Here is a 22,666-nt window from a genome sequence, read left to right as displayed (position 1 = left end):
TCTCTCTTTCCCGCCCCAATGCAATTCTTCGAGACGAAATCTTTTTTCTGTGATTTTCACAATGACTGATGTATTTGTCATATTTGATGATGCAGGGAAATAGTGTAAGGATAAAAACGGCATGGATGTGGAAATGAAGGGATGTAATTCTGAGCATGCGCCGTGAGTGGGACGAAGACGGAACGTTGTAGGAAACGTCAGTTGGTTGTCGACCGGTAATCGTGTTGTACGTTACGTCGACCAGCGGAGCGGTCCACAAAACGTGGTACACATATCAAATTTCACGCGAAAATTTGATATTGTTGTCGAATGTGTTAAAATAGTGTAAAAGTTCACAGTTACGCCGGTAAATTCCAAATTCAAATTATATATTGTGCTTCAAGTTTATTTTTTTTTAGTTGCGCTATTGTGTTTTCTTTACGGCCAGTGATTTATAATTGTTTTGTTTTTTTTTGTTGACTTGTTAAATACTCTTTGTTTCTGTAAGTAATATTTAATTTATATTTAATTTCCAATATTCTATCAATGATATCATCAACAGAGTTGCTTATCGTTTTTGATAAGTCTTATCTTTAGTATGCATTAACAAGTAGTTCACATTATTCAGCTTATATCATAAAATCTGTTTACATTAAATGATCAATATATCTAATAATATATTCAATACAGCCAATATTTAATAGTTATTAATCTTTTATATAGGGATTTTCATGTAAAAAATATCTTATGTTTTTCATAGATGCCAGTCAATAAGTGTTTCTTAGCCTAAATCCACATGTATGGGGGTCCACAGATCATCTCTATACCATTTAATAATAAATACTACATCTGTCGTAAAAGTTATTGGTCTTCATTAAGCACCTACTTCGAGTTTTGCGTTTATCAACCTAAGGTCACTAATTGTTGTTGTACTGAAAAATGGCAATTGTATACCTAACCTGAAGGTTAGATACCGAATTATTACATTTATGATGAGTTCATACCGCCACGCGTAGGTACTACAAAATGCACTTATGAACATGAGCTGTACATAAAATATTATCTATATATCTATACGTATAAATAAAATTGGAGTGTCTGTTTGTAATATTGAAATAACCGTTTTTTACTACATGCATATGAATATAAATACGTAACATACACTAAAATAACATTTTTTACAATTTTTGTCTGTCTGTCTGTTGATCGATTTGTTCCGGCTAATCTCTAAAATGGCTGGACCGATTTTGACGGGACTTTTTTGGCAGGTAGCTGATGTAATAAGAATTAACTTAGGCTACTTTTATTTTAGAAAAATAAAGTTAAATTCCACGCGGACGAAGTCGCGGGTGCAGCTAGTAATCTATATTACTTACCTACATGATTTACTTTCGTTACTTGAAATGCCAAATCAGAAATAATTCCTCGAATCGGTGAATCGGTTACCGAAATCTATACCTAATAAAAGGTAGTATTTCACTGTTTTTGTGTTACTTTGTGAAAGATAAACTAACAAAATACTGCAGTGTTTATAGAATTCCTTCACCTACTTAGTCGGATTTATAACAATTTTTTTATCTATTGATACTGTTTCAACTCGTATTCGTAAGTTTAAATAAATGTTTTTGCAATTGTTGAATCGATTTTTGTAACATTATTTCCAGATTTTATATATGCACTAGCTGTTCCCGTCATAGCGTGGATAATAGTGTATATTACATAGTATCGGAACCGACTATCGGAAGTAAAACGGGTGTAAAACCGTTACACCACCGAGGCTACTTAAATGAAACATAAATATGTGTGTATATATTAATATATATTAAACTAATACATACATATGATAGTACAAACAATCTTATCTTAATAATTACATAGTATAAAACAAAGTCGCTGTCGCTGTCTGTCCATCCTATGTATGCTTAAATCTTTAAAACTACGCAACTATTTTGACGCGATTATTTTAATACATAGAGTAATTCTAGAGGAAGGTTTATATATATAATACATGTACACCCGGATAAAGCCGGGCCGAGTAGCTAGTGATTATATAAATTACTTGCAAAATTCAGATAGTAATAATGTATTTGTTGTAATATTGTCTGTAAAAAGAAAATTTTTCATTTATAGATAGATGTAATACGGAAGCCTTGTTTTATTGTGACTCGTGGACTGCATGAATGTGAGACACAGAACGATTTGAATATAAGACGAGGGCTCTTGAAATTGATCGCCTGTGCTCCCCAGCCTCTGGTTAACCGAACCCCTGGGTAAGACGCGGGATTACTTAATGCAGTACAAATTTGATTTAATGCTATACAATAAAATTGTCTGCTGACATGCCGAGTATGAGGAAGGGATTGTTAGTAATGTGGATTGATGATACTATTGCTATCAATGTACCATATCAGGTTGACTTCCACAGATCATCATGTTAAATTCCTGGTGAATTTGTCACGATGGCTACTGATGGCTACCTGACCTCATGCTCATCTTTTCATCCTCCATTGTTACCCCGCCAGCGTAAACCGTTAGCGCAGACGGGTGCACCATTCCACTACCATTCACAATAAAAAACATGCTTGGGGAGAAGAGAATTGTTTGTAATGTGGAATAATGACACGTTTGCTATAAAAGTACCATGTCAGTTGCCATTCACGCGGTTCCCTCTGGAAACCATCATGTTTCAATTTTAAAATCTGGTGAATTTACCACGATGGGCTAACTGACCTAACCTCATGCTCGTATTTTCATTCTCCACTGGTGCCCCGTTAGCACAGACGGGAGCACCATTCTATTATCATTAATTAAAGATGAAATATATTTAACAAAAATATCTAAAATAAAAGTACCCTAAATTACCCCCTTGTTACATTAGCTATCTGCGAGTGAAAGTCCCGTCACAATCCAACCAGCCGTTTCAGAAATTGACAAGAACGTATAGATAGACGGTCTTAATATTTTCTACTAAAGTTGCCATTTACCATCAGGTGGGTCGTAAGCTTGTTTGCTATTGTAATTACATATACAAAAGCCAATACTGCCCAACTATTACAATAATACAATATATTATAGTAGAAATTATTTCAAATAAATTTAAATCTGAGCATATTGGAATAATTATTCAATGAAATATTATAGCTGAATGTCTCATTTTGTCATGTACTCAATACATTATCTCTTTGAAATCGTAATAAAATATACGTGACAAGTTTCTCAATGTACAAGATTTGTAGTTAACCCACTTCCCACGGTAAACCGGAATCGAATCAAATTTATTAAAATATAATTAGAATTACTGACACACACTTTCAAAACTTTGTACCTCGTTAGGTAATTTTTTAGAGGATGCATCCAATCTTTGTCTGTCATTGGGATTAATAAAACGTTGAATTTTTAAAAATAATCTTTCGGATAATTTGCCCTTAATAAAATAGATAACTTCTTTTCGCTCAGCTTAAATGGTTACCTATCCGTTATCGTAGAAATGTACTATACGGTACTAATTCTGATTATATTAGGAGTAAATTTAATTTCCATGGGGACAACTCGTATATTCGTACAACTAGAAAATTCTTACGTCATATCCCAGCTCATCTATCTGGTTTCGTCCACTATTCCTTCGCCGTTCAGGCTATCAAACTTTGGAATGACTTACCCCTTGATATCAAGACCGCCACGTTGAAATGTTCTTTTAAACGTAAACTGTGGGACTATTATCTAACTTTGTAATCTTTTTATTTTTTTCATTTATATCTTACATTTACATTACATTCTTTTATGATTATATTTGCACCGCCAACAATTATTCTCTACACTACCTATGGTTGATTGGTAGAAAATACCGCATGGTGTTAAGTCAGCCAAATGTACTGTTACTTTTTCTACTGTTTGTATCAAAGTTATATAAATCAAATAAATAAATAACTGGTGATACATAAACTTGATTAGATGCCAGATAATAAGATTAGAAAATTAAACGAGAATGCGAATCTCGTAAAAAGTAGATTTCGTGCGGAGGTTCTTGTAATATTATAGCATTGCTTGCGTGCACGTTTCGTAACAGAAGGCTATATAAAATTTCAAGAGCACGGCCGTAACGGTATTTGGTTGATTTGGTTGATATAAATTGTAGTGTATATAAGCAACCACGTATTCAATATAGTTTAAAATGATAATCTTTCATAATAAAGATGCATTCTATATATGGAATCTGGACTACTCCCTACCTAGTCATTTATTCTCCCAATAACTGCCCTTATTTAATAACAGTAACTGTATTCTTAATCCTTACGAACTGAAATGACAACATTTTTACAATCTATTTCACTTTTATCGAATACTCGTGGAGATTAAATCAGCCAATAATATAAGACTACTGCGTCCTACACTACATTTGCCAATTCACTTATATTCATTATATTCACTCCAGAACACGTAATGCTTTATTTGTTAACATTTATAGTTGTTTTTTCTTAAACTATTTAATCTTCTTTATCGACTTACACTGAAACCCTCACGGTAAATTCTAGGTGAATTGACCACGATGAGCCAACTCACACCAAACTTTTTACTAATGATGGAAAAAGTTTGGTGTGAGTTGGTTCAGTATAAAAATCTCTTGTATCTGATTATATATTTGTATTCTCTTTAGAAAAATTATCCCAAAGTATAACATGATCTACGTAATAACGACCATTATTTTGAACTCGATAGTTAGTATCACGAAATGAGAACAGGTCGAACGGGATCGTTAGCGCGTGCCGCGTGCTCTTAATATGGCATCAGCAGAACTCATCGGGCCATTGGAGTCATAATTTGGAATCATAATGGGTGAGCCCCTTTTTTTTCCAACGGTCCCATTGTTGTGCACATAGGGTGTGGGTCTGGGTCGTTGACATTGGCCTTCCCCTTTCGTGTTTTGGATTTGCGATATATTTCATCTCGCTTCGGATAAATAATACATCACTGTATAATCCTCTTTTACTGTATTCAGATAAGTAATCCACTGCATCAGCAATACGTAGCGTTTTTATTGTGTCGTAAATTATTTGTTTATAGATTAGTAATTATTATTTACTAGTTAATACCTGGTGTATTCCGTTGTAGGGATTTAGGTGCACATTAGGCGTAAAATTATAAGATAAAAGGTATCTGGAATGGCAACGCATGATTAGTTCCGCGGGCGTCACATGATAGTGTGTTGTTCAAGTATTATATATAGATAATGATTACCGCTTACTTTATAGAATATTTCTCTTGCAGCTTCATTCGCGGCTATTATATCGGTGCTAGAGATAACCAACGACTGCAGTTGAACTGTCCATGATATTGGATCTTCGTAAATACATACTAGACCTGAAGTCGACCTTCCAGAATTAAGTCCAGCAGATTAGTTCTTTATGCGTATCTTGACGCTATGTGATGTAATAATTTAAGACCATTTAAATAATGAAATTCTTTTATGTCTAATGTAAAAAATGTTATCGAAATATTTATTTTATTTTTACATTAGACATTTTTTACATTTTATATTAGATACATCCTGGTGCAACAAGCTCGCCACTTAATGCAGTTAATTGGACTTTGCAACTGCAATCAGTAAGTGGACGAACTTTTATTGCAAATAGAACGAATGGTGCAACACATAAAGTTCAAATTAGGTAACAAGTCAATGTTTATTTTATACTAGTTTTTATATATTAAGATAATATAAGTCTCACAAAAAACAATCATTGTAATGCAACGCGGCACATCGAGGCAGTGCACCCAAAATACTGGCAGCGTTGTCTCTTTGAATAGTCATGCCTTCTTGGCAAAGTAGCTATCAGCTCTGGAGTCACAAGTAACCTCATTGAGTCACGTTTTTATACTATTATTTATATATCAATTATTAAAAGTTTTGTAATACTTATTCTATATTAGAACTAGGTTTGGAATTAATTTTTCTCGTACTTACATGTCGACTGATTGCTTCGTCAGTAAATTTGGTATTTAAAATAATTCATCGTATTACTATAATTACGAATAATTGAGTTTTAACGTGAACATAATTTGTAATAATGACCAGTTAATTAAGAATTTAATTACTTTCGGAATGAAGCGATTGAATATGTAAAATATTTCATGCACGTGAAGCAGATAATGATTTAGTACTCTTAAATAACTTGAAGTACTTTTAAACATATATATATATAAAAATATAAGAAACAGTAAAGAGGGAAATAGAGTTTGACGGCCTCGGTGCTCTAGCGGTTTAGTACACCGTTTTACTTCCGGTGGTCGCCGGTTCAATTCCTCGCACGATGCAAACATTTGTATTCATGAGTATGACTGTTTGTATCGATCTGGATGTGGTCTATATATATTATATATGCACTTGTAAAAAAACATATCTAAGAATTTATATCAGTTATCTAGTACCCATAACACAAGCTCTGCTTAGGTACGTGGGACTAGATGACGGTATGTTAATTGCTAAGTTTATTTATTTATTACTATAGTAGTCAACTAGCCTTTTAGATATGTTAAACAACCTGTACTTCAGAGTGTCAGCCAAGTGCATTTTTAAAATGTTGTTAGATGCTTTATTTTGTTTTGAAATTATTTTCTCGACATTATTTGTGTGTTTTCTCTTCTGTATATTGCAAATAAAGTATTAGAATTCATATATTATGAAATTTATTATTATTTTAATTGCCTAATTATTTATACTTCCTACTTTACGCGTAATACCCTCCCGCTATGCATAAAATGAATCCATTGCATGTAAGAATGGAATTGAACGAATAAAAGTGCATAACGGAATGTAGAGGACGTTAATCAGTAATTAGCAAACTATTTATAATGATTATAAAAATGACAGACAATTAGTTATAATAAAAAGGTTGCCTTCCACTCGTGTTTGTAATCTAAATGAATGTAATAAACGCTGTATTGGTCAGAACACTAGAGAGAGGGGCGAACTTCTTAGCATTCTTCTTAGATTTACGATGCTGGTGACGGGTCCATCGTGTGGTAGAGAGGGAAACTCCGAGCAGTTCACGGGACTTGTGATCCGGATGTAGGTATAAGGGACCTCTTGTCGCTGTACGTCTACACTCACCGCTAGTGTCTCTCCCTGCCCATACAAAACTGGTAGGAGCGATGGTTTTTTTTTCGGACTACTCTAATGCTGTTGGCCGCAGCTGGCCTTTACAGCTTCACCGGACGATAGGGGGCGAGTGCAGATGGCACTCCAAACCCGCGGAAGGACTTATGGAGCGGCTGAAAGCCAACTCCTGCCTGACGGATACGACTTTAATCTGAGGGCACCACTAGGGGTTCGAACCTCGGCTCAGGCCGTCGTAATTTCGATTCCCGTTTGAATTGGACGGGGGATCGATCAGAGAGGTTGTAGGAGCGACATGGTGCAGATTTAGCAGGTTCTAGTATAGAACTTATTGCTGTACTAGACAGGCTCAGATCTTTTTGAAGATTGTGTTGATTTGATTGAGAGATTTCACTTCTACGTTCTGTAGTACCCTACCGTCCAGTTAAGGTAGCTATCCTACTTCTACTTGAGTTGAAATAAAGAAATTTGACAGGTTTTTAAACGTATACATTACAAGTAGACAAACATATGTAAATCCTCTTTAGAATACTGATATTGCTAGTAGTAGTAATATTATGAATAATATCCCAGGACACACAGCGCCGTCTAGTCTTAAGCCAAGCAGACTTTGTGCTATGGGTACTACATCATTGATAGAAACACTAAAGCTATACCGCCAGACTAGATCGGTGGCAAGAAAATAATAATTGCTTATTCTGTCTGTCATATAGTCATAACAGTTGCCAGATGGCAACACAAGCAGCGATACTAATAAAAACTTAGCCACTGTAATATACTAATTGAATTCAGACATTCTAAGAACAGTATAATGTATGCTACTCTATACCGACCTCTGCTTAAGGAGTTCAAAGTTTAACCCGCTATGCTTGCACTGTGGTAACTCATCAGAATGTGATCGAAATATGTAATATATATATATATACATATATATAGTCTCGGTGGTCTAGCGGTTTAGCACACCACCTTACTTCAGATGGTCGCGGGTTCAATTCCTTGCACGGGACAACTATTTGTATTCTTAACTTTAATAGTTCGGTCTGGGTGTTTACTTTGTATTATATGTATGTAGTAGCTTTTGCTTTGGCTTCGCTCGCGTTAATTTATCCCCTTAGGGGTAGAATTTATCAAAATCCTTTCTTAGGGGATGCCTACGTCATAGTAGCTTTATGCATGCAAAGTCTCATCCCGATCGGTTTAAAATTGACAAAGTTTTATACAAAATTTCATCCCCTATTTTCTCCACTTAGGGGTAGAATTAATCAAATTCCTTTCTTAGCGGATGCCTACGTCATAACATCTACCTGCATGCCAAATTTCAGCCCGATCCGTCCAGTGGTTTGGGCTGTGCGTTGATAGATCACTATGTCAGTCACCTTTGAGTTATATATATATATATATATATTACATTTTGCCAGCACATACATATATGTAGACATATGCGTATTTCCCCCTGGAAACCATCGTGATTAATTCCTCGTTATTTAATTACGATGAGCTAACTGACCTGACCTCATGTTCATCTTATCATCCACTGGTGCCCCGCCAGCCGTAGTAAACCGTTAGCGCAGGCGGATGCACTATTCCATTATAATCCATTAAAAAATATATATATGTACATAGAAAACACCCAAACCAATACAAACAAACATAAGTCGGTATGATCGGAAGTAAAACGGGTGTAAAACCGTTACACCACCGAGGCTACTTAAATGAAATATAAATATGTGTGTATATATTAATATATATTAAACTAATACATACATATGATAGTACAAACAATCTTAACTTAATAATTACATAGTATAAAACAAAGTCGCTGTCGCTGTCTGTCCGTCCTATGTATGCTTAAATCTTTAAAACTACGCAACGGATTTTGAAACGGTTCTCTTTAATAGATAGAGTGATTCTAGAAGAAGGTATATATATAAAACACATGTACACCTGGGCAAAGCCGGGCGAGTAACTAGTAATTTTATAAACGTGAAAGTTTGTATTATATTGTGTATGGATGTTTGTTACTCTTTCACGCAAAAACTACTAAACGGATTTTGTTGTAACTTTACAGTAATATAACTTATACATCAGAATAACATATAGGCTATAAATTTTATGCGGTTGAAACCGCGGGCGTAGTTAGTATTAAATATATATACAAATACATATAAATATGTATCTAAGCTCTCCTTTGCAATCTTACATTATCTCTTTGAATTTAATGTATTAGTCGAGTCCAAAATTTGTTTATGAAATAAAATGAATGAATGAAATGAAATAAATTATTTGCGAAATATTGGTACAGTATTATAATTAATATGATGTTACATGAAATTGATTGATCAGCAATATTTACCATACAGGCATGCAAAGTACGTGGAGGTGTTTGTGTTACTTAAACATTCTTGGACACTGTAAAAATTACCGAGTAACAGCCAATTCTTTAGTTTGCGTTTGAATAACGTATGAGACCCCAGTTCTTTAATCTCTCTTGGAAGATTGTTGTACACTTTGATTGCCATACAGTATACATTCTCTTATGTAAGTCTAATCGACACATTGGTGTGTATAGTCTATCATTAGGTCTCGTTACTCGCAGTGTTGTGTCTGTTAATTTCTTAAAATAGTCAGAATGTTCCCTTACAAATATACAAATGTCTTTAATATACATACATGGCAATGGAAGGATGTTTAATTTTTTAAAAGGAGATCGACAACTTTCTCTTACTGTGGCATCACACACAGCTCTTATACATTTCTTTTGCACGATAAATGCCCTAATAGCACCCACAGAGTAAATAGTATATTTTGTAATATAATCAACATTTATTATAAATTTGTAATTCTATCAATGACGAAGTTATAATAAACATAAATATATAATTATTTTTAGAATGGTATATCTATTTTATTCGTTTATTTATTAAATTAAAAAAAATACAAATTCCTTAACGGTAATCGATAAGAATTAGTTACGATTCTTTTGTATTTTACTAATGTTAATCTATTTTGTAAATTTTTATTAAATTATTTTTATTAAAGGTGTTAAGAAACTCTTTTGATATTAATATATTTAAAGTTTGTTTTTGTATTCTATAATCAAAACTATAAAAACAAAATCTATAATAATATATATATAATCTGTCACTTCACTCTCTACCATATTACCAGTCATAAATAGTCTTACTACATATTTTTACAACAAAAGGGCTTACCTTATCTGAGGTAAGTACATAAACCTTATCGTACCCTGATCTAATATTCTACTATTGTCTCGATCTATTACCTAAATAAGTAAATAGAGTAGGTGCACCTTATCTAAATACGGAAATAGAGAATTAATGCGTGTTACCAATTTAGATGTTCAAAACTGTCTAATTTTGGCTCAGTAGATATGGTTTAATATAACTGACGGAAACGATGTTTTCATTACGAATCTAGATTGAAAGGGACAAATAGATCAAAGGAAAGGTGGACGAATTGTTTAAAACAATGGGATATGTGTCGAAAGAGACAGAAAATACACCTGATGAATAGATATGAAAGAGAAAGAAACATTAAAACAGCTAAATATAACGCTATTGGTAGAAGCAATCACCCTTTGTATTAAAAGTAATAATTTTGAGTTAAATGTTGTGATCATTATTACATAGTATTAAATAAAGTTGCTATCTGTCCGTCCCTATGTATGCTTACATCTTTAAAACTACGCAACGGATTTTGAAGCGGTTTTTTTTTTAATAGATAGTGATTTAAGAGGAAGGGTTATATGTATAATACATGGACACCTGGGCGAAGCGGGGCGAGTAGCTAGTAGTAGATAAATTGAATCTAAAATAAGATAATGCTAAAATCCTGGGAAGCCAGAATTTTAGCATTTTCTCTTTGAAGGTATGAGCAGTTTGTCGTACTATTTAAGAACAATAATAGCAAAATATTTTAGTATCCAAGAATGGCCAAATATTTGTATAATGTACTTAATTTAATTACAAACGTGTCTGGCAGTAGTTTTTCATGTACGGGAATTTAATTTAATATCAGACATTGTACCTAAAGAAGTAAATAATGTTATTAAATTTACTTAATAAAAAACAGTATTGCCATTATTGCCAGTTCTTCTCATTTTAATCTATAAACAGAGATAACGGTAAGAAAGTATATGAATAAAAAAATACTTGAATTTCTAAACAAAAGTTTCACGTTCCTTATAAAATAATCAGCCATTTGTATGAAGGGGCGATTCGTCCTTTCTTGAATATCGATCAGATGAAATGCCACCTATCAGTTCGAAACAATGGGCCCGTTGCTTTCCGGCCTCGGAGCACATTAGCGATCGTTCCGGTGTGTATACGGAGGTAATTAAAAGGCCATGAGCAGCCAAAGTAATGGCGAGCATTGTAATTAGCGATATTAGCGAATAGAATTAGCCACTAGAACGTTTTTAGGGACCGTAAAGTTTAATTGCTTATGTATATAGTGGTTACTTTCTTCACATCTGCAATGGGTAATGTTAGAACGAGACAGAGTTAATAATAATATCTCGGAAGAATTCACACAGCGTCATCTATTCCCCAGATAAGCTAGCTTCTGTTATGGGTGATAGACAACGGATACAAATGCATAGATACATTTAATTTTGGAAATTACATACGTATTAGTATTTCCTTTTATTATGATAGTTTAGTGAGCAACTGTTTATTCATCATAACGTCGGTATCTTAAAGAAGAGTACTTACATTTTAAGTATACATTTGGAATTGACATTCGTTTCTTTTTAATGGACGCTTAGCTTTACGAGACGTCGCCAGTGAACGCACTTCAAATCTTCTTTATTTTACCAAAATATATTTAAATTATCAACTTAAATATTAATTCAATTTCAAATTTGGAATGTAAATTAGAAATTTGACTTAAATTTGTTAATAAACATGTGAAATGATTGCGTATCTAAGTAGAAATAACGAACGGTATAATTTACCAAAATAATTTTTAAATTATGAGCTAATATATTATTCTTAATTAAATTTCAAATTTGGAACGTAAATTGGAAATATAACTCGAATTTGCTAATAAACAAATGAAACGATTGCATATTTAAGTGTAAACAGTACGTTGGTGTAAACGTTCACTACGCACTTCAAATCTCGTTTAATTTACCAAAATAATTTTAAAATAAAGAATTAAATTTCAAATTTGGAACGTAAAAATGGAAATTCGTAATTAATTTGTTAATAAACAAGTGAAATGATTGCGTATCTGAGTGTAAACAGTTGCGGAGTCATGGCATTTCGTAAGCACGATCGGTCGCATTCCATCCATGGTGCAATGCCCCTAGAGATTGACCTGCGCCGTTTGTTATTGATGCTAACCATGGGTACCCAAACTCCATTTTGGATTCAATGAATACTTAGCATATTAAATCTTACATTTTACTGAGAGATTTGTCAGTCTTATCTTTTTCAGCTTGTTTTGTATGTTATGTCTCGTAGAAATTGTAATGCTGTTCATGAACACACAGTCATAAAGACGCGTTACTGTCTTCTAAGGTAGACCAATGGTAACTAAATGTAATTACATTTCATTTACAGATTATGAGGTATGACGTCTTTATACTCTGGTATAGCAAAGCACTGATAACATGATGCTGTTCGTGTATATAGGGGACGGTTACCACTTACCTTCAAGCGGGCCGTCGTCTTATTTGCTATTCCTATTACTTAAAAAACTCTGTCTCTAAACAGCTGGCTTTATAAGCTGTCTCATCTCATGACGTAGCAATGTCGCATTTCTAATGGTATTCATGTACATACAGGAATATTTGATGACGTCATAATTAGTACATTTCATCAAGTACACTATTACAGTGTTTGTCAATCCAATAAGGTACATAAAAAATATCAAACTCATAAAAAATTGTCTTTATGTTATTACATAAAGACAATTTCTTCTTCTTCAATTTCTTTCTTCAATACTATTGTATACCTAATAAACCAAACTGACTAGACGAAGCTATTACTGTGGTTTATTTTTTATAAAAAATGACAATATATTTCAAGCATACCATAAAGTCTACAGTCACATAATAATATATTTCCTTCATTTAGACTTGTAAAACGAGAAATGACCGGAACAAGTTTAAAACCGACGGATACACACGTGCTAAAAGGAGGTCGATTGTGCAATAGTCAGTCGACTATTTACCAGATATTGTTGCTCTCAAACACCATAGGCATATTTGGACTTATCGTTTCATATAATGCAAATTATAGCGAATATCGTCTAGCATGTTCCGACTTCAGTGACAAATTATTAGTATTCTCTTTGATACCATAAAAGTGCTTCGAATTCAGTTTAATGTGTATTAATTTCATTAAATTATTTTAACGCATTACATAGCACATGTTCATACACTGTTGTTATGCTATATCTACTTCCATTGAAATATGGACTGTTATAGATCATTGTACAACTTTCTTCTTTAAATACATATAACGCTACAGACCTACGATTTCTCATTTCCGACCCAACGCCTCCCACTCGTCCCATCACTCAAAAATACTTAAATCCAAAGTTCTGTAGTCTTATCTCCAGTACCAGAGTGATGGGGACGATTCGTCATGTCCCCTAAGTGACCTACTTGTATAAGGGTTTTGCAGCAAGATTTTTTTACAATAAAACATCGCTCCCGAGCCAACATTAACAGACGTCCCCTGCAAAGAAATCAATCGGTTTCACGCAGAGCTACATTTTTATTGCGTTATTTGCTATCAGTGAAGGGTCGATATCTACCTTTTATTTGTTTTGCTAACTTGTCAAAAAAGTACTTTCTGTCTGATCAATTTATTTTACCTTTTTTTATTATTCCGAGCATGCAGAAATATTAATGTCAAGTATCTTGAATAGATTTTGGAACATTTTTTCGGCTCCTTAATCTTTTTACTTCCTCCTCGTCCGATTGATTAATGACTTCAGAAAGGAGCACTTCAAAGAGCTCGAATGAAAGCGCTCTTCGTGTAAAGCTTGTTATACACATTAAAAACACTTAGAGTTCACAGGCTAATTTCATTGCTCTTCTGAACTGTGAAATGAAAGCTGGTGATGCGTTCTCGATAAATATGTGGGAATTTTCGCCTCTTATTTTCTTCACATAGTGTTGTAAAATTATACGCTGTACTTCTAATTATATTCATCGTAATAATTAACTGTTTGCAGGCCGTTATTACGTGTTTGTTCGTTAGGGGAAATTTAGTGAAACCACTGCTATAATGTCACTTTCATCATTATAATGTAATTTGTCACAACATAACAATCTAGTTATAAAGTCTTCAAGTAATCTATTATTAGAAAGTTACCGTGATAGTATATAGTTCAATTTGGATAAGAGATCGAAATTGTTTAGAATATTTGCAATTGCTACCTCGTTAGTCACAACTGCATTTTGACCGACTATAACATTTGCAAATGTTGCGTCATTAATCTCAGTTGGGGTCAAGTCAACCGCATCTGGTTGGCTTTATTCAATTTGTCAATAGCACTCGTAAACATATAAATGTATACTTTGCTGAATTATATTGAATTTATAATTAACAGTTCTAATTTATTAAAAATAACTGTTATGTTAATTTGACCAAACTATACTTTTTCTTGAGTTTGGGTAACATATTTTTGTTAATAGTAGTTTTGACAACTTATGTGAAGCAACTTATTCGAAAGTTTACTATTTATTTAGGACATTTATATATTCTAGAAAAATGTTTTTGTCAACGCATAAATGTAATATGTAACACAGAAAAGTAATAAATAACATCGCTGTTTCTTAGCTGTGTTACACTCTACCGAAAATGATTTTTTACGAAACCAATCCCTATTTCACTAAGTCATGCCGTGAGCATCATACGTGAACGCCTGGACCTATTTTGCAAGTATTGCTTTATTGTGCATGCAGGAGAAGATTCTTACAAAAAAAATAAAGTGAAATGCGCAGGTTGTTTTTATTATTAATCCGTCTTTATGTTTGCTTAAATCTTTAAAACTACGCAACGGATTTTGAAGCGGTTTTTAATAGATAGAGTGATTCAAGAGGAAGGTTTATATATATAATACATGTACACCCGTGCGAAGCCGGGGAGAACAGCTAGTTATTTATATAATGCAAATTCAATTTTTTTTAGTTAAAATAGGACAACGTCTGTCGGGTCAGCCAGTTAAGACAATAAATAATTTACTATGACATATACAAGATTGTCATTGGCAAATCAACCCGCATCGTTTGCTTGTGTCAACTCGCCACGTTTGTTGGCTGCACAACCTGAACAGCATTTCAATTTAGTTAATGGACTGTCCATTTTCTAAGAATATAGAACATGTTCAGCATTAGAAGTGTCTTTATTCTAAAATTCTATTATATAAGTTACGGCATTGAGTAGAGGTATTTAAAATACTTCACGTTTGTGTATTTTTAAGATTTATCATTGTGGGAGTCATTGAAATTATTTCCAAATAACTATTGCTGTGTAAATGCATTTTTTGTTATTAAAAGTTGCATAGTATATAGGAACAAATTTATTAGAATAACCTTATTTGCAAATATAATGTATAAAGTATATTTAAAAATAGATATACATTAAATTAAAATATGCCGGCCTTTTTGCTAAGAACAATATTACTTATTCAAGTACTTTGACGTTATCAAACAAGTTCATTTATTATAATTCCTTTAGTTTTGTGACCGTTATCCGTTTTTTCTTCAGTTTCAAGTTTTTAACTAAAACGTCTGTTTTTTTTAATACAAACTTATACGGTAAATACCTATACGTTTCTTATCATCATTTATTATTATTGCGAGTAGTATGAATGGATTCATTCATGTTGCTTACATTTTTTTTTTTTTATTTTTGTTAATGCAATTTTGTATTAATTACTAATAACGTAGTTTATTACTTGCTTGCGGCTTGCGATATTTTATATACAAATATGTAATCATTTGTAGTATTACTGTCATTCAACTGTGTAGGTCCACACCTTTGCTATTCTCAGTAACATCATATCGCAGTTCGCTACCATCAACTGATTTTGTATGCACAGCGTGAGTTGCATTTCAATGTTTTCAGTTGGTTAAATCAACTACATTTTCTATAAGTGTCATTCCTACTATTTTATAATCTTCTATATGTTCTTCTTTATCTGTATTTCTATAGATAGAAAAAGAAATAGAAAATTCTTTATTTAAATAAACTTAATGTCTCGTCACCAGAAATGAGCAAAAAATTTACGTGTTGCTCTTTTAAGTAATCGTTGTCTGTAATACATTTTTAAGTTGAAACGTGGTAATACAAACTACCAACTACCACTAATTTATTATGTTTTCTGATAGTTAAATCCATTGCATTCCTTATAAGAGTCATTCCTGTTTGTTAAATTTCTATATGTTTGTCTTTATCTATACTTTTATAGATATTTTTGTATGATTTGTATTTAATTGATAATTTGGATATGGGAACATTATTTGGTCATTATGTTCAGTGTTATCTTATCCTCATATATAATGTTTATTCATAGCAAATGAAATAATCTCTGATTCGTATTTTAATATATAATCATCACCTTTCAGAAGATTGATTTAGGACGTTTAATTTATTCCATTCATTGTTAATTTGGCCATCTTCATAAATATTAGTTGATTCATGCATACTATCCATACACTTTTTTAGATTTTCCTCTTATTTCCACCCATTTTCTCACTCAGCATCATTGTTATGTTTATTATGGTCCTCATTCCTTCTGATGATTCAGATGTTATAATCTGAATAGAAATTTAACAGTCTTTCTCTCACCTTATTAGTCACTAGAGCTACTTCAATGCTTCCTTTTATCCACTCGTTTATTGCATTGTTCAGTTTTTTTTGTTAATACATTATAATAAATATATGTTTGATATTGCTCGAATTGCCTCAATGGTGTAAGGGCACACCGCTTAACTTTCGATGGTCGTGGGTTTCATTCCTCGCACGGTACACTAATTTGTTTTCATGAGAGTGATTATTTGTTAGTATGGATGTTTTCTGTTTATATTAAGTATATACAAAAATGTATCTGAGTATGTCTATCAGTTGTCTAATACCCATAACACAAACTGCTTAGCTTGGGACAAGATGGCGCTGTGACTGCCAAGGAATATTAGGAATATTATTATTAGATACTAATTTTACTTGTTACAGATAGTTATCTATAATTTATCTTTAATCCACTCTACGTCACCCACACACCGCATGAATATTACAAAAGTCCCAAATTGCTCCGATTAGATAAAACTACAACAATAAACACCCTTCATAACAACCACACTAATGGGCAATATAATTTGAATTTTAAACCCTGCAAATAAAAGTATAAAATTGAATGTACTTTATAAAGTCGAAATCGCGGTGACTGTATCTATGAGATCAAATATTCGGACAAAAAACCATGTTGTTACATAGAGAGCGGTAAAAAAATTGTTGCCGGATAGTGACCTTGGTGTGTTCCAGCAAAGCCTTTTTTTTTGTTGAACACGCTTCACGCATGATTCGACTGTTGATAGGATTGTTATGCGCAACGCGGAATACTTTATTGTGATTTATTCAAGTGTTAGATTCTAGTTTATGAATGGTGATCAAAAGGGAAGTATATATGGTTTTGTTTATGTCATTTTAATCGACTGATATATTTAAAACTATTTGAAATCCGTTCATTACATCCGTGACCTTGGTATGCTGCAGAAAAGACTTTTTATTGAACACGCTTCACGCATGTTGATAGGATTGTTATGCGCAACGCGGAATTCTTTATTGTCATTTATTCACGTGTTAGATTCTAGTTTATAAATGGTGATGAAAAGGGAAGTATATATGGTTTTGTTTATGTCATTTTAATCGACTGATATATTTAAAACTATTTGAAATCCGTTCATTACATCCGTGACCTTGATATGTTGCAGCAAAGACTTTTTTTTATTGAACACGCTTCACGCATGTTGATACGATTGTTATACGCAACGCGGAATTCTTTATTGTGATTTATTCAAGTGTTAGATTCTATTTTATGAATGGTGATCAAAAGGGAAGTATATATGATTTTGTTATATTTGAAATCATTTTGACCTTGATATGTTGCAGCATTGAACGCTACATGTTGATAGGATTGTTATACGCAACGCGGAATTTTTATTCACGTGTTATGAATCTTATATATGATTTTGTTAATCATTTTGATCGACATGATTACTGATTAGCAATTTAATACTAAATAATAATTAACTAAATACGTACGTGTATTTTATTTTATTTATATACTTAGGCATATCTAATAATTATAATAGTTCAGACGATTCATATAGTACCATCACGTCCCAAAGTAGAGCTTGTGTTATGGATATTAGACAACTGATATAAATACATAGATACATACTTAATATACATAAAAAACAGTCAAACTGATACAAACAATCACTCATGAATACAAATATTTGTACGGTGCAAGGAATCAAACCAGCGACCATCGGAAACAACGCTGTGCTGGACCAGCTTACCGAACGAGCGATAGATAAAAAAAAAAGTATGAATATTCAAAAGCGCTCAAATAATAATAATCTCAGGACAATTCACACAGCGCCATCTAGTCTCAAGTTAAGCTGCTAAAGTTTGTGTTACGGGTACTGGATAACTGATACAAGTACATAAATACATTTTTTTTAAATACATACATATTATACATAGAAAACACCCAGACCGATACAAACAATCATACTCATGAAAACAAAATGTTTATGCCGTGATCGAATCCGCGACCATCGGACGTAAAGCGATGTTCGAGACCGCTAGACCACCGAGGTCGTAAAAATGTAAGTTGATTTGAATAATATTCTATTTTTTGCTATTATATTCTAGTCTACTTTATTCTCTTCTAGTCTATTCTATTTTTTTAATCGTTGCGTCGTAATGCATTATCTACGTTACGGACGACGTACAAATGAGCCGCTAGTTACGCAATAAATGTATTTTAGTGATATTAATCTTCCTAAAATAAATAAAAATAAATATATTTTAGAGACTTGTGAATACTATACAGTTTATAAATAACACGCCATGCAAACACTTATGTAGTGCTATTTATAAATTAAGAGCATCATACCGACGACCTCGGATGTCTTGCGGTTTGGTACACTGCATTACTTCCTATGGTGGGTTCGATTCCTCGCTTACATTTTTATTCATGAGGACGATTGTGTGTATTTGGTTTGGATGTTTTCTATATTTATTATTATCTGTCCGGGGAGGCTTCGCATGGATATACATGTATTATATATATAAACCTTCCCCTTGAATTACTTGTATCTATTGATATAAAGTACATTAAAATCCATTGTGTAATATAAAAGATCTAAGGGAACAGATAGCGGAAGCGACTTTTGTTGTAAAATATTAAAAACCCAAAGAATATCTACCAGGCGTCTAGTACCCATACTATAAACTGCTTAGTTTATGATTAGATGGCGCTGTATGAATAGTCTGTAATAAAAAATTATAAGTCTAAAAACACACACACAAACAAAAAAAAACTAAAAATACTTAAATATATAGAAATATATTTAAGTATTTTTAGTTTTTTTTTATTTGCGTGATTTTATATATAGTTACAATAAAGGGCATTTATATCAAACGGGTGTCGATAATAGAAATGTTGAACAAGTCGGAAGTTCCGCCACATTGTGGCTTTTGCCTTCCTTTGCACATCGTGTTCTGAATATAGATAGGCTTAGTTACAACGATTTGTGCGGTTCACAGCATTTCATCAATACTTGGTTATATTACGATATAGTTCTGTGTTTATCCTTATATTCATATTATATATATATGAAACAAAGGAACTATGCGGAAGAGTATTAGATTTCATATAATCTTATCTTAATATTAATCACTACTTAATATAAAACAATGTCGCTGTCGCGGTCTGTCCGTCCCTATGTATGTTTAAATTTTTAAAACTACGCAATTGATTTTAAAGCGGTTTTGTTTTAATAGATAGAGTGATACTAGAAGAAAGTTTATATATATAATACATGTACACTCGGACGAGTTATTAGTAATATTATAAACACGACAGTTTGTAGGTATGGATGTTAGTTACTCTTTCACGCAAAAATTACTGAACGAATTTTAATAAAACTTTACAGTAATATAGCTTGTGCATCAGAATAACAGATAGGCTATAAATTTCATGCGGGTGAAACTGTAAACAGAGCTAGTATTATATATTACGATTTTGTAATAGTTTCTGTTCATACAGGACAGAAACTATTACTTTTTTTTTTATAACACGGGACAAACGAGCATGCGGCTCACCTGATGGTAAGTGATTATCGCCGCCTATGAGCACCTGCAACACCAAGGGAATTGCAAGTACGTTGTCGGCCTTTCAAAAAGGAATAAGCTCTTTTCTTGAGGGTTTCAATATCGTATCGGTTCGGAAATTACATATTAGTACATACATTTTCTGAAACTACACAATACTAACAATACGAGGTTCATGCAGTGACATGATGCATCACATGCAGCCGACTTCTTATAGTCTACCTCTAGTTTAAAGTTCCTAAAATTTAAAGAAAGACTGTTAAGAGTCGGCTGCGTTGGTCACAACGGAGCTGTAAGACACCTTGTATTGTTAATATATGTAGTTTCAGAAAATACGATAGGCATGCATACCTATGCAGCTGACTTTTTACTGTTTATCCTAATTTAAAAAGCCTAAACTTTAATTTAAAGGTAGACTTTAAAAAGTCGGCTGCGCGGGTACTTTAGTCCATTTCAACCGCAAAGCAGCTTGCTTAAGTAAGCTGTTTTTTGCTTATAGGGTACAAATTATGCAGTGAATTTACAGGATAACAGGCATGACATCTTAGTTCTCTAGAATGGGAACGCATGAGTGGTATCGCATATGTCACATGATAACGTGATGTCATAGTGCTGCCTTGTATACGACTGTTACCACTAAACTTTAGGCAACCCGTCACTTTGTTTGCCAATAAAAATAATTTGATATACCTACATATTGTAGCAAATTGTTTTAATCAGAACCAAGAATAGAAAAGAAGGAAAAAATAATAATATATTTATTTATTTATTCTTTTGCACACAAAAATGTATACAAGGCGGACTTAATGCATGATGGCATTCTCTACCAGTCAACCGTCGCGTTGATCAGAGATAATAATAAGGCGAAACGTGCAATTTAACAATTAATATATAAAGAAAAACAAATATGGATAAATACGGAAAAATAATATTATATATATATATCGCAAATATATAATATACTAATATACCCGTATAAAATACATATATAATAACGTAAATAAACAAAAATTAAGGCTTATTGATTACATACATATAATAAAATTATATTAAATGCATGCATGCATATGTAAAAAAAAAAAAAAAACTCATGGGATATTCTTTGCAGTTAAAAGTAATTTGAATACTCATACAGAAATTTTTTAATAATGTTCAATGCAATCATCAGATCTGATGTTGATAATAATATATATTCAATATGTGTATAATATATATATTATAAAAAATAAATAAAAAAAAGATAACATAAACTGCGGGAAGCCACAATGCATATTATTCGCGGTGCAATAAAAGCGAGAAAAAAAAAATGAAGCCATAAAAGGGCATGGACCTTCAATCCATGGAATTAGGGCCGTACTATAAAAAAAAATTAGGACCAAGCTTCAATCCTAATTTATACACAGCACCTGCGAGTGTTTCATCTCAAATTACACTGTCATAGTGTTCTATTAAACAATTAATTATTAATGAAAGTTTGTCCACGCATAGATCTAAATCTTCCAGTATTATTTTTAAAATAGTCACACGTTTTGCCGTTTTTATGCCATGTTATTTATGTTAATCGTATTATTTATGCTGTCTACTACCGCAGACGGTTTTAGAATGCGGATGAGTTTTAGCAACACGATATTTTTATGTGTATCGTTGGATAAAAGTATCGGAAACATTAATAATACTAATGTTAATTATTAAGATGTCAGGAATTCATATTTTTGTACGACAATCATAGAATTTGGTTTTTCTGAAATAGAATTTTATATTTTTTAAAGATATTTAGTGTTCATAATATATATATATAGTGTTATTATAGTAGTTATTATATTATAATAATATATATATAGTGTTTATAATATATACCGACATAGCAAGTCGGTATAATAATTTGTAGTCCAAATTAATTAAATTCTTTTTCACTTAAAGATAAATTGTCCATGATCTTTCTTATAACGCTAATTAATAAAAATAAAAAATATATTAGTCACATGCGCCCGACTCGTCCATACCGTTCGCCGGCTGCTCGTATAATGCCTTTTTTGTCCGAGTCACTGTTCATAGGCCGCCATCTTGTGCCCCACTACTCTTGAAAACCGGAAGTAATAACACTAACAAGTCTTAAAATCCAGCCTGTAAATTAATATTTCAAAAACAATTATATGATAAGCATAATATCGAATATGTTAGATCTATAGTA

At 32.5% G+C, this 22,666-nt stretch overlaps 1 protein-coding gene across 1 annotated transcript in view; it reads left to right on the top strand.

The window, feature by feature from the left end:
* The first annotated feature begins 215 nt into the window (after positions 1 to 215).
* LOC131853642 (protein sprint) overlaps positions 216 to 22,666 on the top strand; it is a 159,265-nt gene continuing 136,814 nt past the window's right edge. The window contains exon 1 of the mRNA XM_059204648.1: positions 216 to 482. The gene's annotated coding sequence lies outside the window, so the exon portion shown is untranslated. The remainder of the gene's footprint in view (positions 483 to 22,666) is intronic.

Source organism: Achroia grisella, unplaced genomic scaffold, assembly GCF_030625045.1.
Source record: "Achroia grisella isolate CSIRO2021 unplaced genomic scaffold, CSIRO_AGI_Agris_v1 utg1062, whole genome shotgun sequence".
NCBI lineage: Eukaryota > Metazoa > Arthropoda > Insecta > Lepidoptera > Pyralidae > Achroia > Achroia grisella.
Note: the sequence above shows the minus strand (reverse complement) of the source record. Positions and strands in the feature narration are given on the sequence as shown.